The sequence below is a fragment of the Dipodomys spectabilis genome, unplaced genomic scaffold (genome assembly GCF_019054845.1).
Source record: "Dipodomys spectabilis isolate Male_0828 unplaced genomic scaffold, ASM1905484v1 ptg000081l, whole genome shotgun sequence".
NCBI classification, from domain to species: Eukaryota; Metazoa; Chordata; class Mammalia; order Rodentia; family Heteromyidae; genus Dipodomys; species Dipodomys spectabilis.
In genome coordinates, this window is record NW_024870758.1 from 3,954,141 (window position 1) to 3,980,910 (window position 26,770).

At 35.9% G+C, this 26,770-nt stretch overlaps 1 protein-coding gene across 1 annotated transcript in view; it reads left to right on the forward strand.

The window, feature by feature from the left end:
- Thsd7b (thrombospondin type 1 domain containing 7B) overlaps positions 1 to 26,770 on the forward strand; it is an 817,905-nt gene that overhangs the window by 628,296 nt on the left and 162,839 nt on the right. The gene's annotated exons all lie outside the window — the stretch shown is intronic.

Below are 26,770 nucleotides of genomic sequence, written 5' to 3' on the forward strand. Positions count from 1 at the left end.
TACATATCGACGTGCACAACCATGTTAAATTATTCATATTGGCCAGTCAGTCTTCTAAGATTAAGCCATGGCATCTTCTGTCCATTCTTGGAGATGATGGTGCACACATGTTCCTTGTCTTGTGAGAGGAATTGCAATTTAACCTGGATTGAATTTGCAATAACCTGATGTGAGACAGTTAAGAACATTGATCATTTACATAGGTCTACTTGCTGGGCAGGATGAGCCATTGAGGTATTGTTTAACTTTTCTAGTACTGTTCACAGCAGGAAACCCCAGGGTTCCCAAAGCAGAGCTTATTCTGGGTACCTTAGTGCTCTGATTTTAGGTATGAAATAGAAATTCAATCCATAAAACATAACTTTTTATACTTGTTGATCATGGAACAAGTTCACATTTGTTTTCTCAGTTTCCCCTCATGCTAACAAAGAGAAAAGGTATAAACAACCGATAATTTGGCCTAAGATTAGTGACTGTAATTTGTTAGAGTTCATTTTCATTAAATTGAAATAAAATATATATGTATATATAATTGATAATTCCTTGTAGTAGGTTTAAAAATCACGATTAAATTACTGTATGTTCCAAATTAGTCAAGATATGAATGTTTAAAAGCAGAAAACACTGAATTAAAATTCAGTATTATACTTGATGTAACCTAGGTACACATGCATACACATGCATCTGAAATATATACTTAATATAGAATGCTTTTACATATTACTAACCTCAAGTCTCTAACTGTATTTTATGGATCTTGATTTGTCTAAGATAAACATAATTACTAAAATCAAAATAGCAATAATATATTGCATAATAGTATGGAATGATTATGAAGTGATTTCACCGAGATTTCTAAATTCCAGACTGCATTTTAAAGCATTCCTAGTTTAATCAGAAAATTGCTTCTTCTTTTATTACCTTCTTTTCCTATTGCCACCTGAGCACCCTTGATGTGAGGTCTACAAAATATGTTCTTCTCAGCATGGGTATCACATAGATAGCACACTTGAGTAACTCCAGATTAGTTAGTACTAATTCATTAGAAAAATCCATCTAAGAAATCAATGGTAATTTGTGTTCCACTGGGGAGAAATGCAAATATATTGAACATATGATATCATCAGAGGAAGCACCAAGCTAGCAGGGATGATGACTTTGTAGTGAAAGTATATAGAGGAGTCTACTTTTTCTGACCATGGGTACCTGACAACTAGAGTTTATTCAGCATTGAAAAGAAATCCTTTAAGTACCAACTAAAGACAAATTACTTTGTGGAATGGTAGTCAAGGGAGAAGTAGCTCAGAATTTTCCTTTTGTGAATGGTAGAGAATTCATGCTTGAGGCCCTGGGTTCGATTCCCCAGCACCACATAAGCAAAAAGAAAAAAGCCAGAAATGGCGCTGTGGCTCAAGTGGTAGAGCGCTAGCCTTGAGCTGAAGAGCTGAGGGACAGTGCCCAGGCCCAGAGTTCAGGCCCCACGACCGGCGGACCCCCCCCCCAAAAAAAAATAAATTTAATACTTGATTATTTTAATCACACAAAGGTCCTTTTTTAAAGAAATCTATCTCTAATGATGTTAGAAAATTAATTTAAAGATTTTAATAAGGTTCTAGAATCCTCTGCCTTTGAAAAAGTATCTTTTATTAATAGATATATTTTAGCTGATACATACTATAAAAATTGTACATACTAATGTAGTATCATAAGTTGTTTGGATACACATATCCAGGTGTGAACAACTAAACATAAGTATCTTTTAAAACACTTCTTTTTATGGTGAAAGAAACAAATAATTTTCAAAATATAAATTTTTCAAAATATATTTTCAAAATATAAATGCAAAATATTAATTTCTCCTTTGACATTCATTATTTCTCTCTACTAGTTTTATTTATACTTGTTTTCATACTTTCTGGAACAGCAATGTTAAGTTGTTTATTTGAAATCTAGCCTTTTAGATGAGGGTATTGATTGCAATTTTTCTATTTTACTTACTTTTTGAAATACATTTTATTTTTAGCGCAATTGTATGGTCACATGGAAAATGAGTAGGGGCTACAGAACTCTCCCATCTGTGCCCTGCCCCCTCACTAGCAGAGGCTCCTCATCATCTGTCTCTCACCACAAAGATGCCCATGTCAGAGCTGAGGAATGTACCATGACCCATCATTGCCAAAGGTCGCCATCTACGTTAGAGTTCATGTTGTAAAATCTCATGTTTATTTCATTTTTTGTCATTCAGAAGATGTTAACAAGAATACTGTTAGAAAAAGTAATAAATACACTAATCACCTAAGATGAAAGATTACCTTATAAGGACATTAAGAAAATAAACTAAGTGTATAAGACCTATAAAATTTTTGAAAAAAATCTGTATGTGAGTCACGTATGTTGGTGTATGACTGTAATCCTCACTACTCAGGAAGTAGGTAGAGACAAAATAGACTGAGGCTGACCCAACCCCAGACCAAATTATCATAATATATAATCTGAAAAATAGAAGACAAAAAAAATAAAAAACAAATTGATTGAGTGTGTGGCTGAAGTGGTAGAGCACAAACAGGAGGCCCTGAGTTCAATCATCAGTACTGCATCTGTATCTCTCCGTTTATATCTACATCTATGTCTGTATCTATAGCTATATCTACTTATCTATATTTATTTGTATATATTTATGATTACATCTTAATTACAAAGACAAAAATGTAAGGTAGGTTCTGGTTTATCAAATAAATAATTTATGACCCTCATAACCCAATATAGTTTTTCAAAACATATATTTACTATTGCTTTTCTTGCCATATGCCTAACACATGATCACAAGAGAAAGGCCTATTTTAAAATATGAATCTGATGTCCAATCTCTTAATCCTGTGGATTGTTCATATTATCCTTGCTTTTTTTGTCAGTTTAGGGGCTTGAACTCAGGACATGGGTGCTGTCCCTGAGGCTTTTTGTGCTCAAGACTAGCATTCTACCACTTGAGCCACAGTGTCACCTCTGGTTTTTGAGTGATTAATTGGAGATAAGATTCTCACAGGATCTTTTCTGCCCCTGCTGGCTTTGGGGAGGGAAAGGGAAAAAACAAAATGTTTAAACAGGGATACAGGTTGACCCATTGCAACAATGAGATGTACAAGACGCTATGTTGAAAAACGGACTTTAAAAAGCCTGACATCCTCATTCCTTCTCAGGGAGCAGAGGAGGGAGGCCACCCCTCCCGCCCACTGAGGCTTTTTGTGCTCAAGACTAGCATTCTACCACTTGAGCCACAGTGTCACCTCTGGTTTTTGAGTGATTAATTGGAGATAAGATTCTCACAGGATCTTTTCTGCCCCTGCTGGCTTTGGGGAGGGAAAGGGAAAAAACAAAATGTTTAAACAGGGATACAGGTTGACCCATTGCAACAATGAGATGTACAAGACGCTATGTTGAAAAACGGACTTTAAAAAGCCTGACATCCTCATTCCTTCTCAGGGAGCAGAGGAGGGAGGCCACCCCTCCCGCCCACTGCTGGAGATCTCTATCTTTGATACTGACAAAGGCCTGGCTGAGCAGCTAGCTCCAACTCAGGCCTTGGAAGAAAAAAAAAGAGTCATTTAGCAGGTCACAGAAACCTAAACTGACCTGCCAGGCTCAGCTCCACCCAGGGAAAAGTCACCTACCCAGCCACCAGCCCCAGGAGTGGCTTTCTTCACTGGGTAAACAGAGCCAGAGGCTGCCCCTCCCTACAGCAGCCCAGACAATCAATTGAAATTCAGTAAATATAAACCCTGAAAATGGCTCCAGGCTGGGCTCTGTGAGTGTCTCAGAAGCTAGCTCCTCAAGGAAAAGCTACTGTTTGCTGAAAGGCCTCAACTCTACCCAGAACCTAGCCTCATCATAGTATCTCCAAACTAGAGGAAACAGCCATCTCCCTCTTTGGTGACACTCAAAGCAGATCTTCCTCCCATTGAGCTAGCCTGGGAGGAGGATCACAAAATCCTGGGTAAAGCAGAGCATTTTTCTACCTGTTCAAACAAACTGACTTAAGAAACCAACCAAGCCACAGGAAAATCAAACACCGCAAGCAGACCAGAGACTCCACCAAGAGACTGGTTACTGACAGAAGGAAAATACAGGATCTTCCCACCTGAGATCAGTCAAAGAGACAGGAATTGCAGGAGCTGGCCGAGAACAGACAAAGAGAAAGTCAGAAATGGCTTGAACAGGCTGAAAACACTCAAAGAGAACTACAGGAATTGCGTGAATGTGAAACTAATCAAAGACTAATACAGGAATTGGAGAGCAGGATGAGAATACACAAAGATCACTAAAGGCATTCATGGAATACATAAACAGAGCTGTAAGAACTCAGGCAGTCCACAAAGGGAATGCTGAATGGAACCCAACAGAAGGAATAGGAGTACAAAGAAACCATAACCAATCAACTAAGTGATTTGAGAATAAACACTGGACACCAAATTAAGAAAGTAAAGAAGTCCATACAAGATCTAAAACAAAGCTCCAACAAAGAATTTGAAGCCATAAAAGCTGACCAACTAGAAGGAAAGGAAATTTTAAAAAGTAGAAAGTCTTGATAGTAGGTTAGACCATGCAGAAGATTGAATCTCAAGGATTGAAGACAGACTAGATATTATAGAGAAAAAACATACAACCATCCAAGACAAATCTAAGAAATATGATAGATCTATTCAACACTTGGAAGACACCATCAGAAGGCCTATTCTGAGAATAATGGGTGTACAGGAGCACCTGAGACAGAAGTTAATGGCCTAGGAAATTTGTTTAAGAGGATCCTAGCAGAGAACTTCCCAATCATGCAAAAAGATAGGCCTATTCAGATACAAGAAGCTTTTAGAACTCCAAATAAGCCATACCAGAACAGGACATCCCATTGTCACATTGTAATTCACACAGGATAAATTCAGACCAAGGAAAAGATTCTTAAAGCTGTCAAGGAGAAGAGATCAATCACCTATAAAGGGAAAACAATTAAAATCACCTCAGATTTCTCAGCAGAGACAATCAAAGCAAGAAGAGCCTGGAATTATGTATGCCATGCTCTAAAGACAAACAACTATCAACCAAGAATATTGTACACAGCTAAATTCTTCTTCATAACTAAAGGTCAAATAAAAAACTTCCATAGCAAATAAAAATTGAAACAACATATCTCCACCAAACCAGCCCTACAAGATTCTTTAAAATGTCCTACATATAGAAATCAACAAGACCACAATAAAGGCCAAGAAACCACACCAAGGCTGAGAATCCAAGAACCATGGGAAGAACTCAGTTGCTGCAGACCCCAAGAAGGTGGGTAAAATGGCAGGAATACCCAAATACCTCTCAGTCCTATATCTCAACATTAATGGAATTAATTCTCCAATTAAGCAACACAGACTGTCTAGTTGGATTAAAAATCAAGATCCTTTTATCAGCTGCCTTCAGGAATCACATCTTTCCCATAAAAACAAGCACATTTTCCATGTGAAAGGCTGGAACAAAATCTACCAAGCAAACAGCCCCCAAAACAGGTGGGAGTTGAAATCCTAATATCAGACAAAATAGACTTCAAATTAAAATTAGTAAGAAGAGAAAAAGAATGTCACTACATACTAATTAAGGGATCTCTCCTTCAAGAGGATATTACAGTTCTAAGTATCTATACATCAAACAAAGGAGCACCCAAATTTATCCAAGAAACACTACTTTCCCTCAAATCCCACATAGATCCAAAGACATCAATTACTGGGGACTTTAACACACCACTTTCCCCACTAGATAGATCAATTCGGCAAAAACTCAACAGAGAACCCGCAGATCTAAATAACTGCATAGATCAACTAGATTTAACAGACATATACCGAATATTTCACCCAGCAGCATCAGAATACACGTTTTTCTCAGCAGCACATGGAACATTTTCCAAAATACACCACATTTTAGGCTACAAAGCAAACTTGTCCAAATTCATAAACACTGAAGATTTATCTTGCATTCTCTCCGACCACAAGGGAATAAAATTAGAATTCAACACCAAAAGTGCCAAAGAAAATCCTGTCACACATGGAGGCTGAACAACACACTGCTGAATCATGAGTGGGTCATGGAAGACATTAGAAAGGAAATTCAAATGTTCATGATATTCAACAAAAATGAACACACAAATTACCAGCTCCTCTGGGACACAGCAAACGAAGTACTCAGGGGCAAGTTTATAGCTCTGATTTCCTACATCAACAAATTGGAGAGATCTGAACCACCAATTTAATGAGACAGCTGAGCCTCCTTGAAAAAGAGCAGCAAGATAAATCCCAATCCAGTAGATGGAAAGAAATAATTAAAATCAAATCAAAATTAAATGAAATAGAATCCAAAAGAAACACAGAAAGAATCAACAAAACAAACAGTTGGTTCTTCGAAAAAATTAACAAAATAGACAGACCCTTAGCAAATGTTATCAGAAAAAGAAGAGAACACACCCAAATAAATAAACTCAGAGATGAGAATGGAAACAACACCACAGAAAAAAACAAGACTCAGAACATTATCAGGGAATACTCTCAAAACTTTATGCTAATAAGTTTGAGAACTTGGCAGAAATGGACGTTTACCTAGCAAATATTGACATGCCGAAACTAAACCAAGATGAGTTAAACCATCTTAACAGGCCCAAATCAAGCATTGAAATAAAAAAAGCAATAAGAGACTTCCCATCAAAGAAAAGCCAAGGACCAGATGGCTTTAGAGTGGAATTATACAAGGTCTTCAAAGTAGAGCTCACACCAATACTCCTCCAACTCTTCAATGAAATTGAAAGAGAAAGTTCACTACCGAACTCATTCTATGAAGTCATCATAACCCCCATCCCAAAACCAGGCACGGATTCATCAAAGAAAGAGAACTATAGACCCATCTCTTTGATGAACATCGATGCAAAACTTCTCAACAAAATCTTGGCCAATCGAAAAAAATCATATTAAGTGAAGTAAGCCAGGCCCAAAGAAACATAGGTCCCATGGTTTCCCTTATTTGCAATATCTAGTATGAGTCGGAAAAGGTCAGATAATGTAATGTTAGGAAAATGAACACTTAGATATGTATTTTAATGTTTTTTTTTCTTTCATGCATTTGTTTCTAACGCATTTATAGGATTATTTCTTTGCTTTGTATGTCCATTTCCCACAGTATAACTATATATAAATATAGTGCTTTCACTATATTTGATGTCAGTATAACTTGTGGAGGAGATGGGGAAAAACAAGTCGTTTAAGGATACAGGTGGACCTGTTGCAACAATGAGAAGTACAAGTTGTCATGTTGAAAACTAGCTTTACAACGTTGGTGCGGGGGAGGGGGGGGTGGGGTGGGGGTTGGGGGGAAGGATTGGGTGGGGGGTTGGGGGAGAGGCTGGGAAGGGATGTGAAGGGTAAACAAAGGAGGAGGCTGCAATGCTTGATAAGAAATGTACGCATTATCCTACCCATGTAATTGTAACCCCTCTGTACAGAATGTTCACTAAAAAAATTAATTAATTAATTAATTAAAAATCTTGGCCAATGGATTTCCACAATTCATCCAAAAAATCATACACCACCATCAAACAGGATTCATTTCAGGGATGCAAAGCTGGTTCAATATATGCAAATCAATTAATATAATTCATCACATCAACAGGAGCAAGGATAAGAACCACATGGTTATCTCAATAGATGCAGAAAAAAACATTTGAGAAGATTCAACACCCCTTTATGATAAAGGTTCTGGAAAAATTAGGAACCCATGGAACATTCCTCGATACAATAAAGGCTGTATAGGACAAACCTACAGCCAGCATTATACTTAATGGTGAAAAACTAAAACCATTTCCTCTTAACTCAGGAGTGAGACAAGGATGTCCACTCTCTCCACTTCTCTTCAGTCTAGAATTAGAATGTCTAACTATAGCAATAAGACAAGATGCAAACATAAAGGGGTTCCTAATAGGGAAAAAAGAAATAAGATTCTGCCTCTTTGTAGATGACATGATCTTGTATTTAAAGAATCCCACAGAATCCACTCCCAAATTACTCAACCTGATTCAAAACTGTGGCAAAGTAGCAGGGTATAAAATTAACCCTCAAAAATCAATGGCTTTTCTGTATGCCAACAATGAGAAAAGTGTGGCTGAAATTAGGAAAGCAACTCCATTTGTAATAGCCTCACAAAAAATAAAATACCTAGGAATTAACTTAACCAAAGAAGTGAAGGACCTCTATGATGAAAGCTTACAAACTTGAAAAAGGAAATCAAAGCCGAACTTAGAAAGTGGCAAAAACTTCTTTGCTCCTGGATTGGAAAGATAAACATTGTGAAAATGGCAATACTTCCCAAGGGTATCTACAAATTAAATGTGATACCTGTCAATATTCCAACCTCATTCTTCAAGGAAATAGAAGAGGCAATCCAAAAATTCATATGCATCAATAAAAGAGCCCGCATAGCAAAAATGATCCTCAACACAAAGAACAGTCCTGGAGGAATATCTATATCAAATTTCAAACTCTACTACAAAGCCATAGTAATCAAAACAACTTAGTACTCGCACAAAAACAGACCTCAGAACCAATGGAATAGAATTGAAAACCCAGAAATGAACCCACAGACCTATAGCCATCTAATCTTCAATAAGAGAGCTAAAAAAATAGAATGGAAGAAAGACAGCCTCTTCAGTAATTGTGCTGGCAAAATTGGTTAACTGCTTGTAGAAAACTAAAGCTAGATCCTAATATATCACCCTGCACCAAAATCAACTCCAAATGGATCAAAGACCTCGGAGTCAAAGCAGACACTCTGTAAACATTACAGGATGGAATAGGAGAAACCCTAGGTCTCCATGGCATAGGCCGAAATTTTCTTAACAGAGACCCAGAAACACAACAAGTCAAGACAAATGGGATTGCATGAAATTTCAGAACTTCTGCATGGCAAAGGACAAAGCTACCAAGATCAATAGAAAGCCCACGGATTGGGAGAAGATCGTCACTAGCCATACAACAGAGAAGGGTCTCATATCTAAAATATACCTGGAATTCAAAAAATTAAATCCCCCAACAACAAATCTTCAAAGAAGGAACTGCCCAATAAATAAGTGGGCTAAAGACTTAAAGAGAAACTTCTCTGAAGAGGAAAGAGGGATGGCCAATAGACACATGAAGAAATGCTCAACCTCCCTACCCATAAAAGAAATGCCAATCAAAACAACATTGAGATACCACCTCACCCCAGATAGAATGGGTAAAATCAAGAACTCTAATAACAATAGATGCTCCAGGGGATGTGGACAGAAGGGAACCTTATGCATTGTTGGTGGAAGTATAAACTTGTTCAACCACTTTGGAAAGCAGTATGGAGGTTCCTCAAATGACTCCACAAAGAGCTCCCCTATGACCCAGCAATCCCACTTTGGGGCATTTACCCAAATGTTCACAAGCAAGACCACACGAAAGCTACCAGCACAACTATGTTTATTACAGCATTATTTACTATAGCTAAGATATGGAACCAACCCAGATGCCCCTCAGTAGATGAATGGATCAAGAAAATGTGGTATATATACACAATGGATTTCTATGCCTCCATCAGAAAGAATGACATTGCCCCATTTGTTAGGAAATGGAAAGGCTTGGAAAAAATTATATTAAGTGAAATAAGCCAGGCCCAAAGAAACATAGGTCCCATGGTTTGCCTTATTTGCAATTATGTATATGTCTAAGTCAAGCAGAAAAGGTCAGATAAGGTAATGTTAGGGAAAAGAACCCTAAGATATGTATTCAAATGAATTTTTCTTTCATGCGATTGTTTCTAACACATTTATAAAATTATTTGTTGCTTTGTATGTCCCTCCCCCACGGTATAACCCCTGCTTTCACTGTATTTGATGTTGGTATAATTTGTGAAGGGGAACGGAAAAAACAAATCATTTAAATAGGGATACAGGTGGACCCATTGCAACAATGAGATGTATATGTCGTTATGTCGAAAACGAACTTTACAACTTTGGTGGGGGTTAGGGGGGAAGGACGATTCAGTAGGGAGTAGGGGGGAGGGTGGCGGAGGTTTGGGTGGGCGGCGGGGGGAGGATGGGAAGGGATGGGAAGTGGAAATAAAAGAAATGGCTACAATGCTTGATAAGACATGTACTCATTGTCTTGCCCATGTAATTGTAACCCCTCCATACAGTATTTGCACAATTAAAAAAAAAAAGAGAAACGAAGTTTACAATTTAGGAGGGGAAGTGGGAGTTTGGGGGGAATGTAGTTGGGCAGATGGGAGGGAAGGAATGGTAAGGGAAAACAAAAAAGAGGAGACAGCAATGCTTGATAAGGAATGTACTCATTACCTTGCTCATGTAACTGTAACCCCTCTTCTGTACAGTATCCTCACAATAAAAACTTATTTAAGAAACTAAAACAGTGATCCTCAGATATCAGCCTCCTGAGTAGCTAGGATTACAGCTGTGAGCCACCAGCACCCAGCTATCCTTTATTTTAAGTTAGAATCACATGTATCTCTATTCTTATAAAGACTTCTCCAACACACAAAACATTGCAATCTGAATACTTTACATTCACAATAAAAAATTTCTTAACCAAACAGAGTGTGTTTTTATAGTTGAACCTTGGAAGGACTCCCCAATGTGCATACACTTGCATACAACCACACAAAGGGACTTTTTCCCACTCTCCATTGGCTTTTAAATGAGAGGAGGGAAAAGTCAAGAGATAAAAGGAAAATCATGTTCATGTTTTAATTCAGAATTAATCATTAAATAGGCTATCAGTAAGTACAGACATAACTAAATTTTCCCATAAGATTGTAAGAGTTGCCCATTACTCTGGATTTAATCAAGAGTCAAAATAGATACATACAATCATGTTAATTGCTCATTTTTACCTACAGCATGTCATATAGTTAATTACTTACCACCTTTTTCTCTTGCCAATATTTCAGTTATATAAACTATTATCTTGCCATCATCTGGATGGTGGTTTGCATAAAGAACTGATCCAAAATCTTTGTTGTTGACAATCCTCTGCAAAACAGTTTGCCTTCTCTACCACAGTTTCAAACAATGACTATTTTTATTATATACTGGCTGAAAATGTATTCCAGTTCCTTTTCAAGCAATTTTTCTCTTCCTTACTTTAATATAAATAGTAAGGATGTCCATTTAAGAGCAACTGGTTTGGCCAAAGCTCTTTGAAAAAAAAAACAATTCTTCTTTCCAGATTAGTGTGCAACACCATCAATTTCTAGACTATTTCAAGTTTCCTACATGCTGTGATCATTGTCTGGTTTTATTCAGCAATCAGTGATGAGCTTGATTGTTGTAAAATATGAAGCTTTTCTTCTTTTTCTTTCTGTTATGCCGTAATCTTGCTAAGCTGGTTTGGGTTTAAATTAATGTTAGTGTATCAATAAAAATGATAAAAGCAAATTCTCCATTAGCTGTATGTTCAACTATATCCAACCTTTATAGTTTCACATTTAATTCGGAACTTTTTGTCAAGTTCTTTAGAATATATTCATCTACCCAGAACTACAAAGCAAGGAATGTGAGACTGCATTTGGCCTCATGATTCATTTCAAAGCAGATTTTAATTCACTCAAGTGGAAATAGCTGGCAGCAAAATGATGAAATTTTGATTCAGAAATTCTCTTTTCATCTTACATCTGCATTTCACAGCTCAATACCCCTGCTAAAGTATCCATGTGTGCTCTAACTGCTAGAAATCTCTTAACATCTTTGTGCTATTTAAGCTTATCATCCTCTCACCCCTCTCCACCCAGATGTAGGAAATAACTCTTCTGATTTGCACATTGTAATGTGATGTAGTGTATGCATGTTATTGAGGTCATTGGTTTTACAAGGCAAAGTTTGTAATTCCAGCTTAGTAAAGCAGTAGTAGTGGGCCTAACAGAGTTTCATCTTTGGAGTCAAGAAGACTTGGGGTGTCATTCTGAGACCCATTATTCTTCAGTTTGTTCCCCACTAAAAGGAAGGATAATGATTACTTCTCAGAAATATTATCAGGACTAAATTAGATGATGTGTCTGAACAACTATGAAGAGCATTAGTCATAAGTTAGCACTTGAAATAACACAAGAAATTGGCCCTTACACAACAGTACAATTACGTGTGCTATGACAATAAACTAAAAAATGTATTTTTGGATACTATTTCTTTCTTGTGTTTTTGGATACCATTTCTTTCTTGTTCTTATATTTGAATCTTCTCTTATTCTGGGAAAAAAAGTTATAGGAAGTTAGGAGCCAAATTTACTGAAGCCTTTCCTTTATAGTTTTAACAATTGCTTTGTCTAACTGATTGTAAAGCGAGTCTTATTATTTTAGCCACACAGATGCAAGTTAAATGTCAGCAGGAGATTAACTTTATTATATGTAATCAGAAGACAATTTGAGGTAATAAACCATGATGTGGCTCTGTTGGCCTAACAGCATCTTCTTTCTGCTCCCTGTCTGCTGTCACTATTTCACATACTCAAACTGGAGAATCACAGCTTCAGTATAAGGAAAACCTATTTTCATTTTCAAATAAAGGAGTGGCTCGTGGTAAAGGTCAGATCAGAAGTCCAATTTTACCTTTGGTTTATAGATCAGAGAGAAAAAATGCCCCATAGGTGTGGCTAAGATTCTGGCAGCCTTTAAGATCTGAAATCCTCTAAATGGCGGATGGGAGAATAGTAATGTGAGAGAATGGGTTATCTTTTGCCCTTCTTACTTTGTTTAACTTTTCATTATTTCATTTTGATCAGAGGTGGTTAACACTCCAGGGAAAATCTTCCTATCATCATGCATTTTTCCTTCTGTATTACCAGGAAAAATTACATCAGTTACTAAAACTCAAGTTAAATCATCATATTTCCTAGTACTTTCCCCATTTTCATACAGAATAATCTGCTTACATGATACATGGATTTTTAATATAAAAATTTACCAGTAAATTAATATAACAACAACATATCATTTTCTAACAAGCAATAGACCTTCCTGACTCTTGATTATCCAAGATGAATTAAGAGAGGACATTCATTGATAAATTTTAAGTCTTTATACCAGAAAGATACTAATTCAATCTCTGAAAACAACTTAAAATTTATAACTATGCTTTACAATTTTATTAAGTATGGAGTATATTGTGCTAGATGAAATGAATGTAATAGTCTGAGATGATTGGGCCCTTTATATTTTCTCAACATTATCATTTTTGGACATGGTAAGATTCTAAATGAAGATTCATAAAATATAGGAATGTATACAATAGTAGATAGAATGTATTTATTGGCCTTTACTCCTTTAAAAGTAATTTGTATTTATTGCCCATTTTTCTTCAGATGTCTTTATTTCTATGAATCAATTACAAAAGAAACAAAAGGAGAATAGTATTTGGTTGAAAAGCTGTGCCTTATAATATAAAGACAAGGATTATCATTTGTCTCCTTATTTCCCTGCTTATGGATTTAGTCCAGCAAGTAGAAACAAAATGGTAATCTCATTTCCTTTGGAAGTATTTATTAGCTATGGACAGCTCATCCTTGCTTAACTCTTTTCTTATCCTTCTTTAATGTTTTGTTATTTTATGCACACTTTTACCTTTCTAAATTGGATCTTACATTTAGTTTTTTAATTTTTCTGGTGTTTCTAGTAACTGAACCCAGGGCCTGCCTGCTAGATGTGTCCTGCCACGTAAGCTCTATCCCAGTTCTTTGGCTTTTAGTAAACTTTATTAAATGTGTAGGATCCTTCTGAGCTTCACAGATGAATTGTGGGTAGGTGAGAAAAGGCTACTGTAGCTATTTCTGGAAGAGACTAGGCCCTTGTAGGATTGGAGTGAACAAAAATATGCTTCCACAGCCCTCTTTGGATCTTCAATAGCCAAGGCAGCTCACATACTTCAGGATTTCTTCCCATGACCCCTAATAGCTAAGACTATTGAGCCAAATTCATGGCCCTAATCATTACCATTGCTATTGTGGGAGGGCTCTCAGTTGGCTGAATCCCATTGCTTTTACTTTCTCAATGCTCACCTATACTCTCTCTTGGCAGCCTTGGCCCGCTCTTCCCTCTATGGTCATTTTCTCCTGGGCTGCTCAGCTTGGTAACATGACTTCTAACCACAGCAGTTTTTCTCCTTGGACCTCTGCACCTATGTTGACTTTCTTCATGTTACTAGCTCAGTGAAACTAGGCAAGATCTCACAGTCTTTATTTGGCCGAGTGTTGGTGGCTTACGCCTTTAATATTAGCTATTCATGAGGCTGAGTTCTGAGGATCACAGTTCAAAGCAGGAAAGTCCATGAGACTCTTATCTCCAATTAACCACCAGAAAACCAGATGTGGCAATTTGGCTCAAGGAGTAGAGCGCCTGCCTTGATCTGAAGAGCTGAAGGATAGCACCCAGGCCCAGAGTTCTAGCCCCATGACAAACACACAAGCAAAACCAAAAACAAACAAAAAGAAAAAGAAAGTCTTTATTTGGACCTGATGTTGTAACATGGGTGCAGGAGGAGCGAGGAGAGAATCCCTAGCTATTAGCAGAGTGAATTGAGCAGCCTGCTGTATATAGCTAGAAGGATAAGGGGACAAAGATATGTACAACCATCATAGCGTTCTCCATGTGCTTGTAAGAATCACTGGACAATTCTTTGTGCAAATGAAACACTGTGTTTGTACCATTCACAGACCTCTGTTTCTTAGGCAAAGGGAGACTATGTTTTCACCAGTCACCTGTTCTGGGTGGAAGTAGCAGTTGTTTAGAGTGACAGCTGCTTTGGGACAGTGCTGTATGGAGATAGAATCATGGTTTAGGTGTTGTCATAAGAACAGTCCAGCAGCTTTGTGGGTAATCCTTTCTCAAAGCATTTAGAGTCTCAGACAAAAGGTTGGAAGCTTTCAGTTAGGGAGTTATCTCTCTTTTCTGGGAACTCAACATCTCAGCATTTTTAAAGAGGGGGAAAATTAAATAATAATAATAATAATAATAAAGCAACTTTTCAATGCATGTTTACAACAGACTTATAAGTTGCAACATTTGAACATTCATCTGTTCTCTAATAATGCTTAACTCTGTCCCAGTGTCCCAGCGAGAGATGGGCCCCTGCCATCTGTTTCAAACATACTATTTTGAATCAAAGAACACTCAAAGATAGGCTTAACATATACTACTGCCAGGCAACAAGGCAAGAGACCCTTTATCCTTTTCCTTCTTGGTTTTCCTCAAGAGCTGCTGCCTTTGGATCCCCAGTTTTTTTAGCCCACTTTATGCACTTGAACTCCATTTCCCTATTGGTATTAGTGAGAAATTAGACCATAACTATCTCATTGCATTGCCTAAAACAGTTTCAAAGAGCTTTAGCCCAAGTTTGTATAGATTCTGCCTTACATTGCTAGCCAACATTAACCTCACAGTACTACAACCCTTGACTGGGAAGAAATCCTAGATAATCTATGTTGATCATAAAGAAGAGCCAAGCCTCTTGTTTTTCTCCTTCAGTAATGAGGTTTGAACTCAGGGCCTGAGCACTGTCCCTGAGCTTTTTCACTCAAGGCTAGAGCTCTACCAGTCAGCCACAGAGCCACTTCCTGGTTTTGAGTGGTTAATTGAAGATAAGAATCTCACAGACTTTTCTTCCCTGGAAGGATTTGAACCATGATCCTCTAATCTCAGCCTCCTTAGTAACAAGGATTACAAGCCTGAGCTACCAGTGGTCATCTTAGATGTATTTACTAATATTTAGATGTATTTCAATACAGAAGTGTACATTTATGATAATATATAAGAATATATAATGCAGAAGTATATATTTATGATACTATATAAGTATATAATTATAACTATACATTTATACGAATTACATGTATTTACTAAAGGAGTAATGTCTCTGATGAAAAATAATCTTTTAGTTCTTTAAAAGCTATCACTAAAAATAGTACAATTTCAATTGCTAGAAGTTGATGACTTACATCACTCCCATGAAATGAGAAGGGTTATTAAATGGCAGGAAGGTTTCCTGTTCCCTTGCTTGGTGCTCATTGTCATAGTCACACCTTTGTGATTATAAAAGAATAAGAGAATAAACTAATGTTTGCTTTCATGGAGAGCTGATTTTCTTTTAAGGCTCAAAACTCTCAAAGGAATGTTTTCTATCAGGATGAAGGTAAACATAACCTCTTGTCAAGAGCTTTGATTTGAAAGCAATTTACCTTTTTTATAATGCTGGACACACAGTTCTGTAGAGGATTCACTGCTCCACATTGCTGGCCTCTGTGCTTTTGCAATATGAGTTAAATAAGATGTATAGAAATTACTCATATATTACAGGATCATAGCATATTATTAACATGATATTGCTTAAATATTTTCAGAAAAACAGAAAATTAAACTTATCTAGAGATTATTCTGCCATCTTTGTACTTAATTAAAAATACACTTATTGTGTCCTTCTCACAAGCAAGAAATAAAACCAATGAATTAGTTATCGAAGAATATCTTTGTAAAAAGGACAATTAAGTCTTTTCCATATAGAGAGTAGACAATAATGAATTAAACAATTTGTGTTGCTTTCATAACCATGTTTCCTTGAGACATTGGACATGTCCTTTATTCTCCTATTCTTAAATGATCTCATTCTCCTATTTTTGTTGTTGTTGTTGTTGGTGGTGGTGGTGGGGCTTGAACTCTGGGCGTGGGCGCTGTCCTTGCACTCTTCAGCTGAAGGCAAGCATAATACCACTTGAGCCACAGTGCCACTTCTGGGTTTTTAGTGGTTTATGGGAGATAAGAGTCTCACAGACTTTCTTGCCTGGGCTGGCTTTGAACCGTGATGCTCAGATCTCAGCCTCCTGAGTAGCTAGGATTACAGACATGAACCACTGGCGCCCGGCTCTCCCCTATTATTAAATAAAAATTCTGACCATTTGGTCCTATATATTTTCTCAACTTATTCCAGGACAAGCTGATCCACCAATCTCAACTTAACTTTCAGTTTTCTGACTTCTTGCTCTTTTTGGGCTGTACTTTAGAGAAGTCTTTTATTGTTTTTGTCATTGAGGATAGTGTGGAGATTTGGAATATAAGGAGTTTCTTCTTTGTTGGTAATCTGGGAGTCACAGATGATAATGCTTTATTCAGGCATAGATAAAATCATAGATAAAAACTGTATAGAGTAGATACTGTGAAGAAAAAGGCAAAAAAGCAATGGGTATTGCATTAGGAAGAAATAACTTTATAGCAGCCTTTGTGAAAGTGAGTAAAGAGAAGTATCTTGGAGTCTAAATAAGAGTAAGCTATACATAATGAAGAAAGTAACCACCCAGATATGCTCTGGCCTTTGGGGCAGTGTAGGCATTTGGCATACTCTGGCATGATACAGGTTCTGTGACTATGCCCAACAACAGAGGCAACACTGAGACTCCTGCAAGAAGTGGGCAAGGAGGTGCTGCAACTCCCATGGTGACTGCGAAGCAGAGCTCAGCGAAGTGTATTTTAGCTCCTGTCCATAACTACCAGGAAATGTATGGTAGGTTGGATGTCTCTGGCAAGAGAAGGTCATAATGCAGATATCTGTTGTAAGCAGAGGAGGCAAAAGCAGTAAATGTCCTTTAATGATATAAAAGTACTAACTATAAGGATCTGTTAATAGATCCAGAGGATGATATTTGGCTCTATGATCTACTTTATTAGTATTTAATTCTTCTAATGAGATAATATATAGGTTAAAGGGAATTTGTGTAATCTGTAGAATTTTGAGAATTTGAATCTGTTTTGTTTTTCACAGAAATATTATTTTAGCCTGTCTAAAGCCTGAACAAATGCTAATGAATGTTTGCAGAAATGAGCAGCAACAACAATGAAATGGTTTATTCACTGAACTATTTTGGTATTTTCTCATAGTTTCTCTATTTTTGTATCCACTCATTAGATCACATTAAGGGATCTGTTCCATGTTCTTCTCATTTGTATAGTTATTATGGTACTAGGGAACAAATTTAGGGCCTTGTAGTCTATCATACTAAGCCATATGCTTAGCTTATAATCATGTTGTTTTCATATACCATGGCTATCCATTCTAAAGGATTTTTCATAAGATATAAGTGCTAATTTTCACCTGACAAATAATGTATTGCTTAAGTTCTCACAAATGCTCATTAGTGGAAAGTTTCTTTCAGTGTCATCATAAACCCATCACTAATGGGGAATAGGAACTGAGTTATAAAAGAACAGACTAGGAAATGCCATGTGATGGCTGTAGCTCAAAGACAAATATATGAATAGAGGTAAATATTTCTCCTCTGTGACATAAACATACTTGAAGATTATCAGAGATAAATGAAGATGGAATACACTATTAGGATCAAGAATCAACTAGGATGATATATGTATGTACACATACATATTCTTAGGAAATGATAAATGATGAAGTTAAAAATCCTCAGTCTAATATTTGAATTCATATGGAAAGGTAAGATGAAGAACTACTTCAGCAGTGCTTAACCACTAGAAGTTAACAAAACCACATGCTTTAAGACACCCACTGTTGGTTTAAACATAGAATTTAAACAAAATCCCTCAATTCCAATCAAAGGCATTCTTTTTCTTGAAAATTCATTAGATGGAAGGGGTGACATTGAACAAGATGCATTATATTCATAACCTGACTAATGAACTTAAAAGAAGTCATTATTGAAACCATGACTTAATTAAAATACCCATTTTGAAATTTTATAATGAAGAATTGAATATTAAATAATAAAACTTATGTGGATGCATACCATGAAAAAAAGATCAAGGCATTCAAGCTAAAAAACTTTTGAAGCAAAGATTGAATCAAATACAAGAAATATAAATTAAATCAATCATTTTGGCAATTCAAGGACATCATTTTGACTCCTAATGAGAGATATAGAATTTTTTTCCTTTAATTCTTTCTTTAAAAAAACATAATTTCACATAGTACAGTATGAGTACATTAAAAAGAACAACAAGAAAGATAAAATCTTTTGTGTCCCTATCTTGGGGTTTATTTTGCCTAGCATCAGGTTATATGGTCACATGAACATAGCTTTTGACCTCTTGTGCTTGTCCTAGACATATACTAGTTATTGCAGATAAGGGAAACCATGGGACCTATGTTTCTTTCAGTCTGGCTTACTTCACTTAATATAATATTTCCAAGTCTTTCCATTTCCTAACAAATGGGGCAATGTCATTCTTTCTGATGGAGGCATAGAATTCCATCATGTATGTATGTATGTATGTATGTGTATATATACACACACACACACACACAAATATATGTATATATATATAATAACATATTTTCTTGATCCATTCATCTATTGAGGGGCATCTTGGTTGGTTCATATCTTATATATGGTACATAATGCTGCAATAAATATAGTTGTGTGGTAGTTTTAGTATATCCTTGCTTGTGATCATTTGGGTAAATGCCTAAAAGTGGGATTGCTGAGTCATAGGGGAACTCTCTGCGTACTCTTTTGAGAAACCTCCATACTACTTTCCAAAGTGGTTGAACAAATTTACACTCTCACCAACAATGCAGTAGGGTTTCCTTTTGGCCACATTCCCTTCAGCATCTGTTATTAGAGTTCTTGATTATAGCCTTTCTAACTAGAGTGAGGTGGAATCTCAACTTTGTCTTGATTTTCATTTCTTTTATGGCTAGAGAAGTTGAGCATTTCTTCATGTGAATATTGGCTATTCTTATTTCCTCTTCAGCAAAGTCTCACTTTAAATCTTTAGCCCATTTATTAATTGGGCAGTTGTTTCTTTGAGGATTTGTTGTTGGGGATTTAATTTTTTGAGTTCTAAGTATAGTTTAGATATGTACTTATAATGTACTATCTGATTTTTTTTGTTTCTTTGTATTTTCTTCCCCCACGGTATAACCTTTGTTGTCACTGTATTTGATTCCAGTGCCCTGCATCTTGTACATACATTTTTCTAATTTGGGGAGGGAAAGGGAAATAACAAAATGCTGAAACAAGGATACAGGATGACCCATTGTAACAATGAAATATACAAGACACTTTGTTGAAAACCAACTTTACAACTTTGAAGGGGGGTGTGGGGAGGAAAGAGTTGGGTAGTTGGGGAGGAAAGAGATGGTAGGGGAAAAACAAAGGAGGGAGTAACAATGCTCTATAGGAAATGGACTCATTGCCTTGCTTATGTAACTGTAACCCCTCTGTACACTATCTTTACAATAAAAATATATTTAAAAAACCATAATTTTATTTTTATTATTAAAGTGTTTAATGAGTACATTTTTGGACTATTTCCTTTGCTTTCCCCCAGTTTTATCATTCCATCCCTGCCCTCAAGTTACATAGGTCATTTTCACATAGTGTATATTGAATATCACGATTGCCTTTTTCTTTTTACTCTTCTTCCCTCCATTTCTGTGTTCCCTCCCTCTCTGTGATGTAGACATTTTGAATATGTTTGCTTTCAAGCTAGTAGCCTAGAATTGTTTCTGTATAACAAGTACCACAGTTCCCTCTTTTGGGGTTTCCAATGCTTAGATGGTAACACAATGAAGTAAATGAAAAAAAAATTAGAGATCTATGTTGTAAATCAGGCACATTTTTTGTTTTCTAGTCTATCACATCTTACTTTTGTCCTGCAGAAAGATTCAATTAACCCTTGTTGAAACTCTTTTTTCCCTATAAAATAGGAAAAAACACAGGAATGGGCATTTCTGAGGGTTTCTGAGAGAATTAAATGATTTGCATATAGTTCTTAATATACCGTCTCTCATTCAGCCAGCAGTTATTAGTGGACTTGGTTTTGTTTATAAATGCATTGGAAAAAAAATGCACTGGAAAAGCTGATTAGGCTGATTTCCAAGCAGTATAGCACAGCTGCTAAGAGCATGTTGAATACCATTGTGTACACTAGGCAGTGCTATCTTCAGCTCCTTCTGCAATCTAGAACTTGGTAATACACAGAAAAGCAGCAAGAATTGTTAAAAATGTGCATTCTGAGCTGGGTGTCAGTAGCTCATGTCTATAATCCTAGCTATTTAAGAGTTTGAGATCCAAAGATTACAATTTGAAGCCAGCTAAGACAGGAACGTCCATGAGAGTCTTCATCTGAATAACCAGTGAAAAACCTGAAAGTGAACGTATAGGTCAAGTAGTAAAACCCTAGACTTTATTAAAAAATGCTAAGGGACAGAGCCCAGAACCTGAATTCCTCTCTCTCTCTCTCTCTCTCTCCCCCTCCCTCCTTCCCTCCCTCCCTCTCTCTCTCTCTCTCTCTCACTCACACATACACAATGAATTTGCTGTCTTTTAGAGTTTTTTAAATGTTATTAAGAAAAGGAGGAATCAAATTTCCAATTTTTCAGATTGCCAAATTAACATCCTGACACTTTAACTAGAAGTAAAATCAATGGCATGCCAAGAAGGGTTAATTAACATTTATAATCCCACTGATTTGTTACATGTTTTCTAAAAAGATAGTTCTATAGCTACATTTACATTTTTTATCCTCCTTTTTCCCCTTTTGTGTGGGTCATACAGGGAACAAACTCATGACCTTGAGCTTGTTAGACAAGTTCTCTACATCCAGAACCACAGGCCAAAGCTTTTTAGTTTTCTTTTTAGAAAAGGTCATATGCTTCTGTCTGGGCCATGATCCTCCCACCTCTACCTCCTCACTAGCTGGGATTATACAAATGTAGTACCATCCTTATCCATTTACATAGCACACTTTTATCAAAACATAGAACTAAGGTATTATTAAATGTACTATTTTGGCAGTAGATGACATTGATAAATAAAAAAATGTATTTATTAACACTGAAGAACATTTTTATACTGAGAAGTGAGGATTTCACAATTTGGAAATCTCTGTTAGTAGAATACAGTTTACCTTTTCTTACCTGTAGCACTTGCAGTAGTATACATGACCAGAAAATACAGAATATTGCATGAATTCATAATTAGTAATGTTGCAATTATTTTGTGATTACATCAAGGAGTTCTACATCCACCTTTCAGAATGATAATAATGCTAAAGGTATTTTATAAAAATTGCGATAATATTATCTTAGAAAAAGTTTTGATTATGTCCTATTCTGATATTCTGAAAATGAATCCATCTTCTCATTCATTTTATATTTATTCAAATAAGTTAGATGTTACTCCTCTGACTGCCTTAGATGAGAGACTCATATTAAAGTAGCAAGTTTGAGTCATAACACTTATCTCAAAAGAATCAATGTTATTTTGTCAATATGATTATACTTTAAAAAAATTTTTAATTGTGAAAATCCTGTACAGAGGGGTTACAATTACATGGGCAAGGTAATGAGTACATTTCTTATCAAGCATTGTTGTCTCCTCCTTTGTTTCTCCTTCCCATCTCTTCCCCTTTCCCTTTCCTTTCCCCCCAATTCCCCCACCACCCCTGGACAAAGTTGTAAAGTTCGTTTTTAGACATAATGACTTGTACATCTCATTGTTGCAATAAGTCCACCTGTATCCCATTTAAACAATTTGTTTTTCCCCTTCCCCTCCATAAATTATACCAACATCAAATACAATGAAAGCAGGGGTTATACCATGGGGGAGGGACATAAAAAGCAGCAAAGAAATCATCTTATAAATATGCTAGAAACAATCGCAAGAAAGAAAAAAACATTTGAATACTTATCTTGGGGTTCATTTCACCTAACATCAACTTATAAGAATCATTCAGGTACTTTGCATTTAATTCAAGGGTGCCTCAAGAAAATCACCTATGATTTTCTTTTCTAATTATGATTTTGCAAGAAAAATAAATATCTCTAAAGCATCTATATATATTGGTAAATTAAGACCAGTTGTTGTGAGAACAGTTTTAGAATCTAAGCAGCATTTTCCCCAATGAAAGATGTTTGGTTTCCCCTGAATGCATTTGGGAGTGCATTTGTGGTTTGTCTAATGAATTGTGTAATTTAAACAAGAAGAACTTAAATGGGTCCTGGTGATCAGTGCACAAGCTAAACGTGTTGATTTGTCTGCTCTGCATGCTTATCTAAACATAAATAGAAGAAACTCAGAGGCCCACCAGAAAACACATAGTGAAACACTCTAGTATAGTCTGAAAACCTATTAGATAAAACCAATGATAATTTAATTGTACTTTATTGATTCAGGATAGCACTATTTGATTTGTTATTCTTCCAACAAATAATTCTGAAGTTCAGCAAGTCTTTGTTTGTTACTAAAGTTAATATTCAGTATGCAACATCAGTTCTTACTGATGTATGATACATATATACTTACACATATCTGTTGTGCTTCATATATAGATGTCTGTATATATATATATACATATATATATATATATATATATATATATATAAGTAAAAATATAAAGAGAAGGGAGAGAGAAAGAGAAAGATGTTTGAGAGGCAGAGAAAGAGAAGGGAGAGAAGTCTAATATCAACTCTGACCATTGAAATGTCCTACATAAATTCCATTGATGAAACTTCAAATTCAGCTTTTCACTTAATTTGTTTTCACTAAAACATTGCTTTAGAATTAAGATACCTTTCTTAAGGATTATCAGTAAAATGTGGTAAAATCAGCTGACTTTGTGAGTCTAGATTTTTATCGTAGCTACGTCAATTAGCTATCGATTTCAGTGAACTGGTATTTATAATATTGAGACAATCTCCAGTTTGATTAATGCTGAATGTGTCTTGTTCTCAGATTACTCTCTGACCTCCTCTGTTTAATCTAAGTTCTCCCCAATATCTTGGACTATCTGGATCATGGCTTTTTAATGTCTATTTTTATGTTGGTGAATTTGTAATACTATCACATTGCCAAAAGTCAAACAAAGTGTGTGTGCTCATAGGAGGAAGACAATGTATTTGGGAATAAATGTGTTCATGTAATTATTTGAAGATGTCCATTGTTATTGCATACAATATATTATACATAGTAGCAGGCTGGTGACTTCAAGAAATCTTTCCAAACAAGTAGCTGGGGAAAACAGGTATTTGAAAATACAGGCTTCATTGAGTCTTTGCCATTTGTATAGTACCCTGATTCCAAAGGTGTATATATTTGACTCTCAAGGCAGTACATGGTTTTTATAACCATTGGGCTTCATTTTGCACACTTTTAATAGTTTGTGCCATGACAGTTCATACATGTACAGAATAGGCTTTGGCATTATTTTCCATTTTTAAAATCAAATTTAGTAAAATTTAATTTATATAACAAAATACAGTCCTATGAATATAGTATCTTCAAATGAACTATAACAAATACATGTACTTGTATGATTGCCTTTAGTCAAATACTGACCATTTCTACCACTGTAATAAATCTCCAATCTATTTCCACCCTTAGGGCATAGTCCAATTTGGAAATCACTGCAATTCCCCATTTTGAGATTGCCTAACACTCTGTACCAATTAATGTGAATTGTTTAGAAGGACAAGGCTATGCAAATGTCTTTGGAAAATTTTATGCTACTGTATGTGTAAAACTTACATAAGTTCATATAAATAAGTCCTTTCCATGAGAAGAACATTATTCAGTGCAGCTGGAAAGTAATAAAAATGACCCTGGCTAGGTATTAAACAAAATTGTGTTCAACATTCACATTAGCTAATTTTATTGCATAGTTTTCATCTCCTTAGGTAAATAATAACCATAAACCTTGGTTCCCTCCATTGCTAAATGGATCTGTCATCTTTCAGAGTGTAGGAAAGAAAAACAGTGATTCATTTTAGTACAGACTGTCCCTTTCTCTCAAATTGTCCTCACTTGAAAAACCACTTTTGGTCAGTCTCAGCACTGTTACTATCTCTGATTGCATGTGCGATGGTTTTGTAATGTTTATGTGCAGATGATGTACTGAATTTATAACATTCTTAGAGTGCGGAATAATTTCATGAGAAGTATAAATATTCACGCGTGGAATACACCTGGAATAAATTTACCACTGTATATATTTGAGAAGATGATGGTAATTATTTTATCTATCCAATCTAAAACATATCCATTCTCCCTCACCTCCTAAAGCCTGCTCTGGATTATTTCCCTCTCATACAATTTATGTACGTAGAATATTTATCTTTACGAATGTGTCAAAGTAGCAGAAACAATCCTAACATCTATTGTATAAATAAGAAAACATTAATCTGGGTGCCAGTGTAATCCTACCTACGCAGGAGGCTAAGATCTGAGGATGATAGTTCAAAGCCTGCTCAGTCCATGATACTCATCTCCAATTAACCACCAGAAAGCTGGAAGTGGAGCTGTGACTCAATGTGGGAACACTAGTTTTGAGTGAAAAAGCTCAAGGATGGCACTCAAGCCCTGAGTTCAAACCACACAACTGAAAGAAAGAAAAAAGAACTTCAGCAAGAATAATTATTGATATTATTGAGCTGGACAAAACATACATTACTGAAGATGTTAGACTACTCATTGTCTTTTCTGTGTTAGTAGCTTATGTCCAGCATGTCACATTTTTTCTTTTTAAAACAATGTTTTTATTATCTTTAAGTAGTTGTGCAAAGCAGTTGCTATTCAACAGAGCAGTTTATGAATGCAATGTGTCTTGATCAATGTCACCTCTTTCGACCTTCTCATCCAACCTTCCCAACTCACCTCTTCCCTCAATTTTCTTAATTTTATAGTGTGTATATTGAATTTGTTACATTTCTTACATTCAATTTTGGGTCATAATTACAGGTATTTTTCAGTAACTTCATAACTACTGGATTCTGATGGACCAATTTCAACTGAAGGGAAAAGAAAGGAAGAGAGAAGGTTGGAACAAACATCTAAGAACACAGTTCTAAGGGATTTTCTTCTTGGTTATTGCTGCTAACTTAAGCCAACTTTTCATGTCTCACACTTCCTAAGAACAGGCTTGTCATCAACTCTTTCCCAAGTCAAGTCACAGTTTCTGAAAAGGAAACATGGCTTTCCTCCATGCAAAAGTTGTAAATGCAGGGAAGGGTTTCAGAGTTTAACAACTTGGTGTACTGAGAAATTTATTTTTATGATAGGAAGAGGTCTTTTAATGAGAATAAAAATAGCTGATGGGTTTTCATTAAAATGCAAATTCTGATTGAGTAGGTCTAGGGCAGGACCTGAAATTTAGTAGCTCTAAACAAGTTGTCAAGAACAACTTATATCAGCAGCCTGAGAGCCACAGGTTGAGTTCGTAATGATGGTGCAGTTAGCTCTAGAAGTCTACCTTTGTCTATTCAGTTGCAATCAAGGAAACCATTCTACAGAACTGTAGTACCAATAGAAATCATAGACCACTATGTGATCTATAAGGGGTAATCTAAGGACTAATAATCCATGACCACATTTCAGAGATACTCAAGATGGTGAAATTTTATTATAAGTAACCATGTTTTTTTATATATATATATATATATATATATATATATATATATATATATATATGTGTGTGTGTGTGTGTGTGTGTGTGTGTGTATGTGTGTGTGGTACACAATGTACACATACATATGTACATATATTTTTGTTTAGTAGTTGTACAAAGGAGTTCACATTCAACATATCAGTTTATAAATTTAACACATCATTATCAGTTATAACCCCTTTCATCATTCTCTCCATTCCTTCCAACTCAACCTTACCTTCAATTTTCCTAGTTTTATACAATAAGCATTCAATATTATTATTTTGTT